Here is a 14,479-nt window from a genome sequence, read left to right on the forward strand (position 1 = left end):
GCTCGCCTTCAGGATAGGAAACAAAGCAGGAGGCGCCTGCATCTGCCACTGAGAGGGGGGTGGGGGACGTGTGGTGGGGGATGGGTTGGGGGGACATGACACATGGGTGCAGACTCTTCCCATGTCCTCACACCCCAGAGAGAGGGGCACTGGGCAGGGCTCTCAAGAAGGTGGGTGAGGGAAGAGTAAGAAAAGGGGGAAGAGGGAAAGAAAGAGGATGGGTACTTGGGGAAAGAAAGAGAGGAAGAAGAAGGAAGATAGAGGATTTGCCAGGAATAGCAAATCCCCTGGGAGAAGCTGGCCAGGCCCTGAAGAAAGAATTGAATGTGCGCCTCTAACAAGGGAAAGGACCCCTCAGAGGAGCGCAAGGCCCTGGGCCTCAGCCAGCGGTGTCCGAGTCCTAAGATAGCCCTCTATAAAGCCCAGCCATGACAGAGGCCCCCAGACCCAGGGCAGAAAGAAAACCTACCGCTGCACCTGGAATGTCACTCCCCAGATCTGGAACCACAGGCCACCAGGCGAGGCTCTCCGTGGATCTCGGCGCCCACCTGGAGAGCAGGTGGTCTGCTCACGGAGGTCCCTGCCCCGCTACATTTCTTACATTCTTTAAGCTTCTGGATTTCAGATCGTGATTTTTTAAAACTCTCTCTAGATCTTTGTGGGATTGTTCAGAAGAATGTTCTCCCAGAGGCCAGTCAGATCACAGGGAGAGGGTGCCTTGTCTGCTTTTTCAGGAGTGACCCCGCCCAAGCACCCAGGCGGGAGAGAGCAGGGCTGTGTCCCAGACAGCTGTGGGGCGGCCCCCAGAAGGAACTCTGGGCTGGTGATAGTGTGTGACTCCAGGCAGTAGAACTCAACACCGCCGACTGAAAACTTAGAGAAGTGATTGTTGTAGACTGGATAATGTTTGCAATTGGGGAGACAGGACAGGAAATCTACAGTGAGTTGGGAAACGGTCTGATCATGATACTCAACCTCTGCTTTCCATAAAGTAAAACTCAGTGAGGTCATATGACTATACCAATCCCATTGTCTGAGACAAAAAAAAGGAGGGAACATGTGATCTGACTCACAGGAGGACGTTTATGGGAATAGGATGAAGTACAAAATTGCAGGGGACGGGGCAGGAAAATCTAAGGCACGTGGCTATCATGAAAAGAGTGGCTGGGCAGACCCAGCTGCTCTAGAGACCTACCCGGGCAGCTGTGTTGGACAAATCTTAAGAGAGAAGGAATTGGCTGGAGCCAAGAAATGCTGTGGGCTCTGGGGAGGTTGACCGCAGCCTCACCTTATTCTCCATCCACAAGTCAGTCTAGCTGATTGGGGAATACCTTACTTGGTGGCGCAACAGTTCTATTCAAACTCATCTCCTGCTCCAGGCGATGTTTCCTCACTCTGTGATGTTCCAGCTGCTGGCCGCAGCCCAGCCACTCTCCAGCCCCACGCACCCTCAAAAGGCTTGCCCATCCCGCAGACCAGTTTCCACCCAGGCTGTTTCTGGGACCAGCCCCGGCAGGGGGCCTGTGATTCTTCTGCTGCAGCATCTGTCCGTTGAGCGGTGGGGGCACCTGGTTTCCAGGGCCAGACGTGGAGGTGGGAGGGAAGGGGTGTGGGTGGGCCAAGTTGACGACACATCTGGTGCTGACCACCTCCTCCAGGACTTTATCTGCCGGAGCTGAGCGGTCCGCCTGGGCGCTGCAGCGGAGGGAAAGCCAGCACCTGCAAGAAGACAGGGGGGCGGGAGGGGTGGATTCCCAGATGGCCAGAATGAAAGAACAACAGCTAGGGCCAGACAACAGAAATGGTCACCATCCCTAAACTTTGTGAAGTGATTCCAACTCACCATCCAATCTGATCATCACAACGCCTGGCGAATATTATTGCCACCAATTTACAGAAGAGAAAGGCAAGAGCTCGGCTTGCTGAAATGACATGACTAAGGTCACATGGCCTGAGTGTTCCTCCTACACAATGTCGCCTCCTTGAGGAATTGCAAACCCAATGAGGCCCCTGTGCATCGAAATCACCTGGGCATCCTGTTAACCAATTGTCAGCATGGGACCTAAGACTTTTATTTCCTAAGAGTCCCAGGTGACACCCATGCTGCCGGGACCTCCCCCCAACACACCACACACACACACACACACACACACACACACACACACACACACCACTTTGAGTGGCAGGGTCCTAGAGCAGTCAGTGTTTTCCCGTCTTGCTTGTTCATACGAAGCACTTGGAGTACCTTGAGGTCTTGAATCACTGAGGAGTCAGTGACTGTTTGACAAGAGCCTCGGGTGCCCCTGTTGGTCAGCTAAGCGTGGGAAATGTTGCCTGGAAGTGGGGGGAAGAGATGGCCAGACTGGATGCGTTCACAGGGAGCTTTACCAGAGGCTGCGGCTGCTTCACTGGTCTCCAGGGGTACCAGGTGCTCTTTGCTCCAGCAGGAAGTGCCTGCCTTGGCCCTGACACTGCTTTGGTGCTCAGTTGTGGGCAGGCTTCTCCCCATCTCTCTGTAATTTGGGAACCCATAGCCAAAGCCTGGGGCACACAGCCGACAGGACAGAGCGGGGCACCTAGAGAAGGGGTGCTGGAGAAGAGGTAGGGATGAGGCAGCCACCCTGCAGCTGGAGAGAGATGCATGAAGGCAGCAGGAAGGAGAGAAAGCCAGGGCTGTGCTGGGAGCAAAAGTGGGCAGGGGTAGCCTCACACCCGCCTACACCCCTGGGCATTAGAAGACATGGAACCAAATGACCAGAGAAGTGGCTAAGAAGCAGGGATGAGGTGGGACTTTGAAGTGGAGACCCAACTGTGTCCGCCAGGAGTGTGCAAAGCCCATTGCTGCGGTCCTCCATATTACAGAGGAGCGGAGAGGCGGGGCTTGGGGGGCTTGGGGTGGGAGTGGCCAGGACTCTGAAATGGAACAGGGGAGAAGAGGGCAGAGTTGGCTCAGAACCAGGGGCTCAGCTGGACCCAGTGTCTACCATGTGGCCAGGCAGGAGGAGCACCTGGGCTTGACACAGACCCTCCCAGCTCCCCACTCCCTTGCTCTGCCCTAGTCCCAGCCACCATTGCCCCATTGTAGAGCTGCCATCACCATACATGTGTCCTCCCTATAGGCAGGTACTGAGCACCCACTGCAGTCCAGGCACTGGAAATGTACATGATCTCATGGATGTTTCATCAACCATGGCCAGATATAAGCTATTGTACCCATTTCACAGATGAGGAAAGCACACTTAGAAAGAGCTATTAGAAGGAAGCACTGCGATTCGGGGCCAGGCCTCTCATTCTAACATTGTGACCTCTGTAGATCAGCATCTCGCTGAAAAGGGTGTCCCAACAAGAGCCCCAAACCCAAAGGAGCCCGATCTCCCTCTCACCCCCGCCCCCCAGCTCAATGTCACCTCCTTGAGGAACTGCAAACCCAGAGACCCCGTGCACAGAAATCACCTGGGGAGGAATATACTTACCCTTCTCCTAAAAGCAAATGAAACATATATTGGGGTGGTGATTTGTACTTGTGGCACAGGTGTGTGGACTTTGCACTGAGAGATATTGACCTACAAAAACGACCGGTTCCAGTTCTAGGTTCATGTGATGGGAATGGGTTTGCTAAGTGGGTGGGGACATAGTGGTTTTGTCCTCACACACACCAAACACAGTGAGCTCCTCCTCCCGTGTTTCCCCATGAAATCCTTGACCTCACCTGGTATTCCGGGGCACGCTCATCAACCGGAAATGGCCATGCCAAGCCAGCTCCGCCACGCATCCACATGGAGCCAATGGAGTGCACTTTGAGCACGGATGTTTTTCCTCTTTTTGTAATAAACTTCAATAAAGAAGCTGGCACAGGAGGGTTGTTCTAAAATTTGCCAAAATATGACGGGTGGGTTTAGAAGCAGGGAAGAGTTTTGATTACTGGTGTCCCAGCTGACCCAAGCAAGGATGTTCTAAGTCTCAACTTCAAGTATGTCAGTGTGACATCACCTCTAAGACCACTCTCCTTCCCAGACCCTGCCACCCTCCCTCACACAGCCTCGCTCCGCCGCTCTTTGGGTGCCCAGCCTTCCTTCTCATCCCAGCTGGTTAGCACTTCCTCTTTGCTAGCTCCCTGGGTGCTTCCCTTACATCTGACCCCAGAGAATCTCCTGCTGGCTCCAGGCCATGGCACCATGCCGGGCAATTCCCAATCCTTTCCTGGGCCCTCTGTGGCTCTGGGTTCAGTAAGTCTCCCCTAAGGCACCTGTTGGTTTCTGTAGGCAAGTTCCATGGTGGACTGGTAATGCCTGGCTCTTTGTCCGGGGCCCTGAGTTGGTGTTTATGACTCACTCACTTATCGATACCACAGATACATGCGGGGCTTGTGGTAGGTGCTGTGGGCAATACAAAGGGCTTCAATACAGTCCTGCCCCCAGTATCGTGGGAGCTGAGCATGCGCCCAGATCCCTGCAAGGCCAGGCAGAAGGTGGTCGCGGGCTCTTGCGTGGCCAGGGTACCTCAGTGAGGACACCGTGTTTGTTCGACACTCTGCACTGCACTGTAACTTGCCCTGCAGCCTAAATGAGTCCCCTTCTCCTGCTGTTTGAAAACCAGCCCCAGCTCACCTCTGAGTCACCTGCAGAGTTCCTGTTGCCTCTGTTTCCAGACAGGCCAGGATGACTCAGGGAACCCTAGTCACTCTTCCCAGCCTGGGTGACCATCACCACCCATCTCCCAGCTCTTCTCCCTGTGACTCAGATGCTCCTGGGGAGGCAGTTCCAGACTCCCACCACTCCAAGTCCTGAGCGTTATAGTAATTTAAATAAACATTGAAAACAGCACGGTGGACGTTCTCAGGGAGGGGCAGGGGGAGCTCTGTACAGAAGGAACCCCTGAACAGCTGGTCCATGAGGCCTGCGGGGGAGGGAGCAGCCGAAAGTGGAGGGACAGGGGATGTTTCATCATCCTGACGGTTCGCCTCTGATGGAGCCCCGAAGAAAGGAGCTCACAGGGTTATCCTCAAATCAGGACTTCCTGGAGCGTACCAGCCCCCCATACCCTGCCCCTGGAGTTCAGGGCCCCCAACCACATCCTTAACAGGGACATCACTCCCCACAACACCCCCTCCCGCCATGCTCAGGCCTGGAAGAAGGAAGAGAGGAAGGCTTGTGAGGGAACTCCTTACCCTCCTGCGGGGTGACTTTGGGGTGACAGAGAAGACTAGCAAGCCTCCCACAATGCTCTCATCCTCTCCATTTCCTCAGCTGTAAAATGGGGATAAAAATACTAATCACCCAGCATGCTGGAGGACCAAAGGAAAGAGATGGTAAAGGATCCCAGGATACTGCCTGCTGCCCAGGACGCAGCCAAACCATACTCCTTTCCTTCCTCCCTTTGGGGCCGTGTCCCTGTGTAAAGGTTTAAAGCTTGAGGCACTTACCTGTGGCTTTAGGTAGAGATGGACTTTCCTCCCAGGCATCCAGGGGTGAGACCAGAGGGCACCTGACTGTCCCCAACCTGACGGGAGGGTGGAGTCAAGCTGGGTCTGGGGAAGAGGGAAGTCTGGCGCCATGGGGAGAGAGCAGCTCTTGGAGAGCACGGCCAGTGAAAATGAGAGCTGTGCCCTGGCCTGTGTGGCTCAGTTGGTTGGGGATCAGTTGGTTGGGTATTATCCCGGCCACTGGAGGGTTGCAGGCTCAATCTCCAGTGGCGGGGCGGGGGGGGGGGGGCAGGAGCATGTGGGAGGCAGTTGATCACTGTTTCACTCTCATATCAATGTTTCTTTCTCTCCCTCTCCCTTCCTCACTCTTGCCCTCTCTCTCACTTACACACACACAAAAAAATTAATTAGAGAGAGAGAGAGAGAGAGAGAGAGAGAGAGAGAGAGAGAACCTGCTGGAGGAGGGGGTCACCTTAGCAGCTGAGTCACACATCTAATCTCTACAGAATTACTGACTTCCTTGAAAGGGAACTTTTTGTTTTGTCAACTCTGAAGCTTCTTAACCCAAGCTCTCTCTTTCCACTGGAGATGAAGTTTGCATCTTCCCCTTGACTGTACAGTAAAAAGAAGAGGGAGCAGCACAGAGAGCAGGGGTGGGGAAGCCACAGGGAAACAGGAGGACCCCCAGCTCTCATCCCAGGCTCCTCGGGAGCCCTTCTGATCTTCAAGTGCAATTCTGCTGTCACTATCACCCCTGACTCCAAATGCCCACACATGACCTAACTCCTGTCCTAAGACACTTAGAGCCCATTTCTTCTTTTCGTCCAGGGTCAGGTTAGAATTGTTCTAAATGAATATATTAGGAAATAACAGGGTGTTCAGGGTATTGGTGAGCAGGCCCCCCCAAACTACAACAGCCCAGTATACACAGCCCAGATGACTTTTCCTTTTATAGCTAAACTATAGTCATTGGCAGGCTGGGGTGGCCTGTGCACAAGGGCCAGAGGGTCTCCCGCTTTTCCTCAATCCTCCCCTTTCATCAGATGGTATATCCATATAATGGGATATTATTTTTCAGCCATAAAAAGAAATGAAGTACTGACACATGCTACAAATGGATGAACCTTGAAAACATTAGGCTAAGAAGCCAGTCACAAAAGGCCACGTATAGTATGATTCCATTTATATGAAATCTCCAGACTAGATACATCCAGAGACAGAAAATAGGTTAGTGGTTGCCAGGGGCAGGGGGGCTGGGGCGGGGAGAGAAGAGCGAGGGGACCATGGGGAGTGACTGTTTAATAAGTTCAGGAATTCCTTTTGGGATGAGGACAAAGTTCTGGAACTAGATAGTGGTGATCGCTGCACAACATTGTGAATGTGCTAAATACCTATGCACTGTAAGCTTTAAAATGGTGTAGATAGTGAATTTTGTGTTATGTGTGTTTTGCCCCAATTAAAAGCAAGCTTTTCAAGCCTTGAGTATTTCCCCCTCTACTTCCATCCTTCTAACCCCTCCCCATTTAGGAGTAAGAGTTCTAGAATGAGGAGGGACATTTTCGATTTCCGTTGTTGTTGGGGAGGTAGTGTCCATTCGCCAAGGCGCACTAAGACCAGCCCCACAGGGCCTTGATTGAGGCAGTAAGTGTCAGCTTCAGCCCTCATGTCCATGGACTAAGAATGAGAAGATCCAGCCTTGCATATCCCAGGCCTCATCCACATCTCCCTGTGCAGCCCACTCTCTGTTTCACCAGCACTGAGCTTCCAGGGGTCCCCAGCTAAGGCGCCAAGGAGGCGGATCCACCATGTCTCAAGCCCATCTTCTCCAGATCCTCCGGCTCCCAGGCACAGAGGCACAGGCAAGATAGAGTCAGTGCTCAGGAGGTCTGAGGCCTGTTTGGAGACTCACATATAAGACCAAAGGGCTGGACAGCTCGCCAGGTCTGCACATAGCCAGCCCCCTCCATGCTGATGGGTCTTGCTATTGGAGACAGGCACAGATGACCCAGGAAACCAGGTCTCCTCCCTCCTTGGAGATTACTGGGAACATTGTGACATGCCAATTAGTTTACTGTGGACCAAACTTGGCCAGAAAGGAAGCCAGCCAGCCCACTCCCCCTAACATGTTCAGTAGAGAGCTACACTGGGCTTGGATATCTCCGGGAAGAGAGAGGGAGTTTGGAGACAGGGGCCTGGGCCCTGTCCAGTCTTCTACCCAGGTGGCAGAAAGACATCCAGAAAGATACATTTTCCCACAGAACCCTATGGCTGCTTCTCTTGCCTCTAGTGCCAGGAGCCAGGATTGATCTGCCTTCTCCAGCCTGTGTGGAAATCGACACCCTTGTTCCTGGGGCCCTCCACGATGCTGCTAGCCTCACTGGGCTGGCTCTAGGACCCTATCCCACAGCCAACTTGACCTATCTTTCCTATGGACCTTACACTTTGTGGTGTATCTACTTAAATTATTTAAATTCCAACTCTCCCAACTTCCCGTCCCACCAGGAACCTCTTTATCCCTAGACAGTGCAATAGACCACAATCCTTTTCCCAAAACCTCTGGGATATGATGTGTTTGGGAGTTCAGAATTTTGGAGATTTCAAGAAGGCACATAGAATGGTGCATATCTACACTAATAAAAGAGAAAGATGCAAATTGACCATACCTTCGCGACACCCACCAGCCAATCAGGAGTGAGTATGCAAATTAACCCAACAAAGATGGTGGGTTAATTTGCATACACAGGCGCCCAGTGGCAGGGGCGGGATGCTTGCATCCCACACTGCCGTAGCGGCTCTGGGCGTCTGGGCAGCATGGGAAGGCGGAAATGCGACTCCAGGCAGAGCAAAGGCTGTGCCAGCAGCAAGGGGAAGGAAGGCCCATTCTTCCATGAATCTTCGTGCATCGGGCCTCTAGTGTTACATATTATACAATACCACCCTAGAAGGTCCGGAGCAGTACCTGTAACCAAACACATGAATATTTCCGCAGTGAAACATCTGCTATCCATGCCAAGTGGGAGAAATAAAGACTACAAATAGTTTCACATCAGCGTAGGTCAGGTTTTGTTGCCAAATCGTTTTGGCAACAAACATGTAAAACAAATAAGCAAAAACACTGCTTTTTGAATTGGCTTTGTAGAGAAGAGGTTGAGGATCAGTATTTATGCTGCATAAGAGAGAAACATTCATAGACTTATGGGTCAAGATCTGCTTCAAATACCCTCTTCCCGGCTCTCTTTGTTCATACTTCAATATGGCCATTTAAATGATCACTTTGTGTTGCATTTCTCTGTCTCCTCTAAACTAGGATCCTAAGATCTCAGGGCAGAGTGTGTTGCCATTCGCTGTCCTGGAGGCGTAACACAGGACCTGGCACTCAGCAAGCAGTTGTGGAGGGGACGAGAGGGGAGGGATTCCCTCCAGACAACCATCATGGAAGCAGAGTCCCGTGCCCCATCTGTATGAGACACAGGGGCACCTGCGGGAGAGGAGGTTAATAGTGCAGCAGGAAGGATGCCTTAGCGTGAGACAAGTATTGCAAGTCCAGTCGGGCAGCTACGAATCAAACAGTAAAGGGAGAGGGAAGAGCTAGAAAAGTGACCTCAAATCCCACAGGCTAAGATGGAAAGTACTACAGAAGCAAAACTGTGGACTTTGGTATAAGATGGGACTTGGTCCATGGTATTCTCCTTCAAGAGTAGAAGGAGGCTATCCGAGGAAGAGGTGCTGGAAAAACCCAACGGAAATGGAAACTGCCTCAAGGGCCTCAAAGGGAGGCCCTTTCCAACCCACCCACCCAGCCAGAACCCGCGGCGCAGAGGGCTGGGGCACTGCGCACCGCCGCCGCGAGGTGGCAGCAAAAACCTGCCAATGGCCCCGAGCGCGCGGCCTCCCTCCAAGGACCACATCTAGTAGCTGGGACAGGACCAGCCAGAGCAGGAGGGGGTCCGCCGCTTTCCCGCGGGGTCCAGGACAGAGAGCCCTGACATGGCTCTCGGGGTCCATGGAGGCGGAAAAGGACTCTTCCTCAGGTGTCCTAAACCCGTGTCTGGAAACTTCTCAAGGGGCTCATGGAATCCGGATGCCCTCACTCATTGCCCTCCTGTCCTCGCCCCCACCCCCGGGAAAGAGCAGCCTTCTCGCACCTCCCGGCGCGCTCCGCTGGCGGGGTCGCATCCTGGACTCTCCTGCGGGCACAGAGCTGTGGTCTGCCTTCACCCTTCCTCCCAGTCCTCCTTCCGCAGCCACTCAGCTCAGGCCGGGACATGCGAGCGAGTCTGGAAGCTGCTCCCTGATATCTGTCAACCCCCCACCCTTCATCCCCCACCCACACCCACACTCAGTAGGCACGTGCGGACGCGGAGCCACACGAAGGCCACGCACGCAGACACCCACTCGCACAGACTCCCCCGGGTCACGCGTACACTCTAGGTTCGTGGGGAACAGACGTAAGAGGCCACGAGGTGCAATGACAGGATTTCCAAGAAACTTAAGTCTTGGACTTGCTCCATTTCTCTGGGTCTCTAAACCCTCGTTAGTCCAATAACAAGATCTCTAAGCAGCCAGGTGGCTCTAAGCGAGCCTTCCTTAATGTCCTGATGGCTCAAGCGGCAGATTCCCGCGCTGGGCTGTCTGGATCCCTGCAGGACGCGTGGGCAGGAGGCTGCACGCACCCCAGTTGCTCAGGGCCTGTCCTGCTGTGACGAAGACTCCCCGGGGCGCAGAGGTGCGTGTGCCCTGGGTCTCCTGCTCCATCTCTAACCCTCAGGGACTCTTCCTACGGACCACACTCCCATTCACCGTCCTAGTGTGCTTGTCTCCTCGGGTCACTCCAGCTACCCAACGAAGTTCACGTGCGTGCACACACCTCACCCTCAAATGCACACCATGGAGTGCCATGGCACTGGGAAGCGGTACTTCAGGCAGAGCCCAGTCCAGTCTGGGGGAAGAGCCCGCTGAAATCCCAGCTCCTCCTCTGGGCTTCATGCGATGCCCACCAGCAGGTCGCCCCTTGCTCAGCGCTTCTCTTACATCCGGTCCCTGTAGGAGGCGCGTTTGGTCAGGACTGCACCCCTGCTGGTGTGTGAGAGAAGGTGGCTCAGCCTGGGCTGGCTGCTCCCTGCCCTTCCTCGCTTCCGTTCCTCGAATTTGCCTCACCTTAAGCGTCCAAGGAAGGGCCTCAGGAAAGCATTTACTCGGTACCCTGATCGCAGGGGCGAGAAAGACTGAAGGGGGCGCCATTTACACAGGGGTGGGGAGGGGAGGGGAGGGGAGAGGCTGGCTGGCTAACAGCGGCCAAGTCGTGGCCCTCTCTGAACTTCCATTTCTTCCCATATATTCAGACCCGCTGCCAGCTCAGAGGCGTCAGGAAAGGCAGTGGTGGCCGGGTCCTGGATTCCATGTGCCCGACTATGTACAGGTGTCTGTCGGTCCTTCCTCCCAGTCGGGCCGGCAGGCCCCGCCGGTGGGCCTGGGACCAGATGGGGCAGGCAGACAGGAGGCGGCGGCGCCCGCTGGGGCAGCAGAGCCAGAGGCGCGCACGCCCGTAATTAGCAGCGCGCTCAATCATTAGGGGACCCTGCTAAGAATTTCTGTTTAATAATGGTGGCAAATTAGTTATGATGGTAAATAGTCATCTCACAATCCAACAAACGGAAGCCGTCCCCGGCCTGGAAGGGCTCCAGCCTGCCCCCAGGCACAGGCTCGGCTGTCGCCTGGGGCAGCCCAGCACCGCGGGGACCCGCGTGGGGAAAGGCTTCGCGCCTGGAGGAGCGGCGTCCTGCCGGGAGCTGCGGGGGTGGGTGGGGGTGGGGGTGGCCACAGCGCCTCCCAGCGGCCTGAAAGAAGAAAGACGGAGTCCCAGCAAGAAAACGGGAACAAAGGCCCGGCGCCAGCAAGCGTCGGGGAAGCCCGAAGGCAGGCGGAGTGGGAACAGTGGGGAGTGCGCACCACAAAGCCCAATAGGCGCTGTCCCAGACCCCGCCCAGGCGACCACCTCCCACACACAGCAGGGCCCCCTCCCCTCTGGGCCTTTCATGGGCCCCTCAGGCATCAGGTTCCTGGACCAGCGCACACTCTCCTGACTTCACCTCCAGGGGTCTGAGAACTCATCTATCGCCTCCAGTCCCACCATTTCGAAGCGGAGGCGGACAGCCTGTGCTGGTCTGGACTGTGGCGCTCCAGCCCCGCAGCCGTCGCCATCCTCCCACGGAGAGGCTCTGCCCTTGATCCCACAGGGAGCAGCCTCGGGAGGTGTGTACATGTGTATGCATGTGTATGTGACTTCCCGCGTGATTTCCTGTCTCGCCAGCACCTTCCGTAAAGTCCTCGGTGTCTGATGGGTTAAACTTGCGCAGTGCCCCATCCCTCTTCGGAAAAGACTGTGCACAAATTGATAAGAGTCATGGGCGTATTTGTAAAGAGTGGGGAGTTCCTGTTGGGAGTGGAGCTGTGCTTCTGTTCTGTTCAGGAGGGGCGGGAGCCAATGCCTCCTGGTGGAGCCAGTGTGGAGTGTGTTGTGTGTGAAATCACCTGTGGGGGCCTCTGAGGTTTCCCTGTGAGGGGAGAGGCTGCCCTGAGCGCAGAGAGGCGTGGCATGTGCTATGAAGGAGGATGGTTTCATGGCTGGGCCTCTCTGGGCAGAGGAAGCTGCCTGAACTCCCAGCCCACAGGGGAGGGGGCCTTTTGGGGCACCAGGCTGCCTCGCACACTGGCAGCACTCCCCTTCCCAGGCCCAACCAGTCACGACTCAGTTCCCCTAGGCATTTTCTTGGAGATTGAATGGTTCCTATGCTTACAAGGGCTCCATCTCCCCAACCAGGCTTGGCCCTCCTCCTGCCTGGGCAGGAAGTAGCTGCTCCCTATCTTCTCTCCTCCGGTCCTTCCTGTTCCTGTCCCTCCCACTTTTTGTCTCAGCTTCCCTCTCCTTTCTCTCTCTTCCTTCTCCTTTTGTCTTTCTCCAGTCTATGGTCTATAACTTCTCTCCCTCTCTTTTATTCTCCCTGCATAACAAATGCCTTTGAGCCTTTGGGGTAGGTTATAAAATGGAGACTCCTGTTCACCTGAACACTCCCACGATTAGGCATGTTTCCTGAAGTGCTTGTCTAGTTTGCTGCCTGCCTTCTTTTGGGCTCTAGGCTGGTGTGTGGGGGGAGGGGGGAGGGGGGAGGGAGGGGAGGGTGTTTGCTGGGAGTGGGTGAGGTAGCGCAAATGGGTGGCCTCTCAATGCCTAGAGTCGGGCTGTGTGGTTTGGGGGTTAAAGGGCCTCTGGGAGGCATTTCTATTATGCGTTTTGTTGGTTCATTTGTATGTTATGTGGAGGTTTCCTCTATGTATGTTCCCTCTGTGTGTTTGTTCTGGTGGATGTGTGTGTGTGTGTTGGAGGGGGGGCTGCTTCTCTATATTTATTGCTCATCTGCTCCCTTTCTTTTTTGAAAAATATTTTTATTGATTTTAGAGAGAGAGGAAGGTAGAACAAAAAGATAGAAATATCGATGGGCTGCCTCCTGTATGCCCCCCACTGGGGATTGAGCCCACAACCCAAGCATGTGCCCCAACCCTGGATCCAACCAGTGACCTCTTGGTTCACTGGGTCGGTGCTTAACCATTGAGCGACACCGGCCGGGCACTTTCTTGTACGTGAACTTTTGGTGAGACCCGGCCCACTGTACAGTATGTAACAGGCTGCACACTATATCAGTGGTCGGCAAACTGCGGCTTGTGAGCCACATGCGGCTCGCGAGCCACGGTTTGCCGCTCTGTTGACTAATGAGTTTGCCGACCACTGCACTATATATTTTGTGGTGCTAATGCTGTTCTATGTGGGCGCATGTTTCCTGTGCAGCACGGGTAGCTCTGGATAGCTCTGTAGGAGGGGGCGACGTTGCATGTGTGTGTGCGTCTATACGGTTTGGAGTGTGTGCACCCTGGAGAGTGTGCCTGCAGGGTTCTCATGCCTGTGTCTAAGGGCCTGTAGAATCTGTAAAGAGGAAATCGGAAAGGCAGGCCTGTGTTGTGTAGGGAAGAGAGTCCATGCGTGTTAGGAAGCTGCTCTGGGGACAGATGGGCAGCAGGGGAAAGGGCTATACTAGGTTTGTGATGGGGTCAGGTGTGTGCATCACCTGTGAGTTGGGGGCTGTATTTGTACAGATAAGTGAGTGTGTGCGCGCTGTAGCCTCTGTCAGCCCGGCTGTGCCTGCCGCTCCCGGGAGCCCCGCCCGACACAGCAGAGCTCAATCAGCCGCTGCATGAATACACTCGAATGGAAAGTTGTGCTCAGCTGACCAGAGAAATCAGAGCCGGCTAGCATCGCTCCCCTCCTCCCTGGCTCCCTTCTGCCCTCCCTTGGACTGGAGGGCCCTGAGGCCCTGGTACAGGGCAGATGAGGCTCAACTCAGCTGGGGCCAGAAGGGGTGAGGGGATGAGCGGGCCTGAGCACGAGCATTTAGGGGCTTCCATCAGGGGGGCTGGACATAGCCCCAGCGCTTGGGGAGGGGGAGGGGTTGGGGACAGTCCAGAAAAGTCCCTGAGGCAGCAGCCAGTGCTCCAGGTGACGGCGACGCAAAGACCAAGACTTAGGCAGGGGACCAAGAAAGCCAGAGGCAGAGAAAGACAGGGAGAGCAAGCAGAGGCAGACCCCAGTGCTCAGGGAGGCCCAGTACACCACGGGCTGGCCGGCCTGACTAGCTCCAGTGACCTGAGCAATGGGCTGGGTCCAGAATGCGCTGGGCTGGCCGGGTCTCCTTTCGTAAGAAGCTACGGGAACACTCCTCGGACACAGCCCACACTAGGGTTCTCGTCCCATCACTCGAGGCCTGGGCTTGGCCCTCCCAGCGCCTCACTGGAGCCCTCCCCATGTCCAAAGGCCGGCCATCACTGGCCTCCAACCCCAATCCTAGCCGGATGGCCAGGCTCCTGTGCCTCCAATCTCACTACTGACCAGCACCCCAACGCCGCGCTGTGGCAGCTTCCAGGTCATTTCATTTTGATCAGCCGTACATCTCGATGGGGATAATCAACTGCGCCGGTGCAGGCAGTTGATTCCACAGGATTCAAGGA

The sequence above is a fragment of the Plecotus auritus genome, assembly GCF_963455305.1.
Source record: "Plecotus auritus genome assembly, chromosome: 8".
Lineage (NCBI taxonomy): Eukaryota > Metazoa > Chordata > Mammalia > Chiroptera > Vespertilionidae > Plecotus > Plecotus auritus.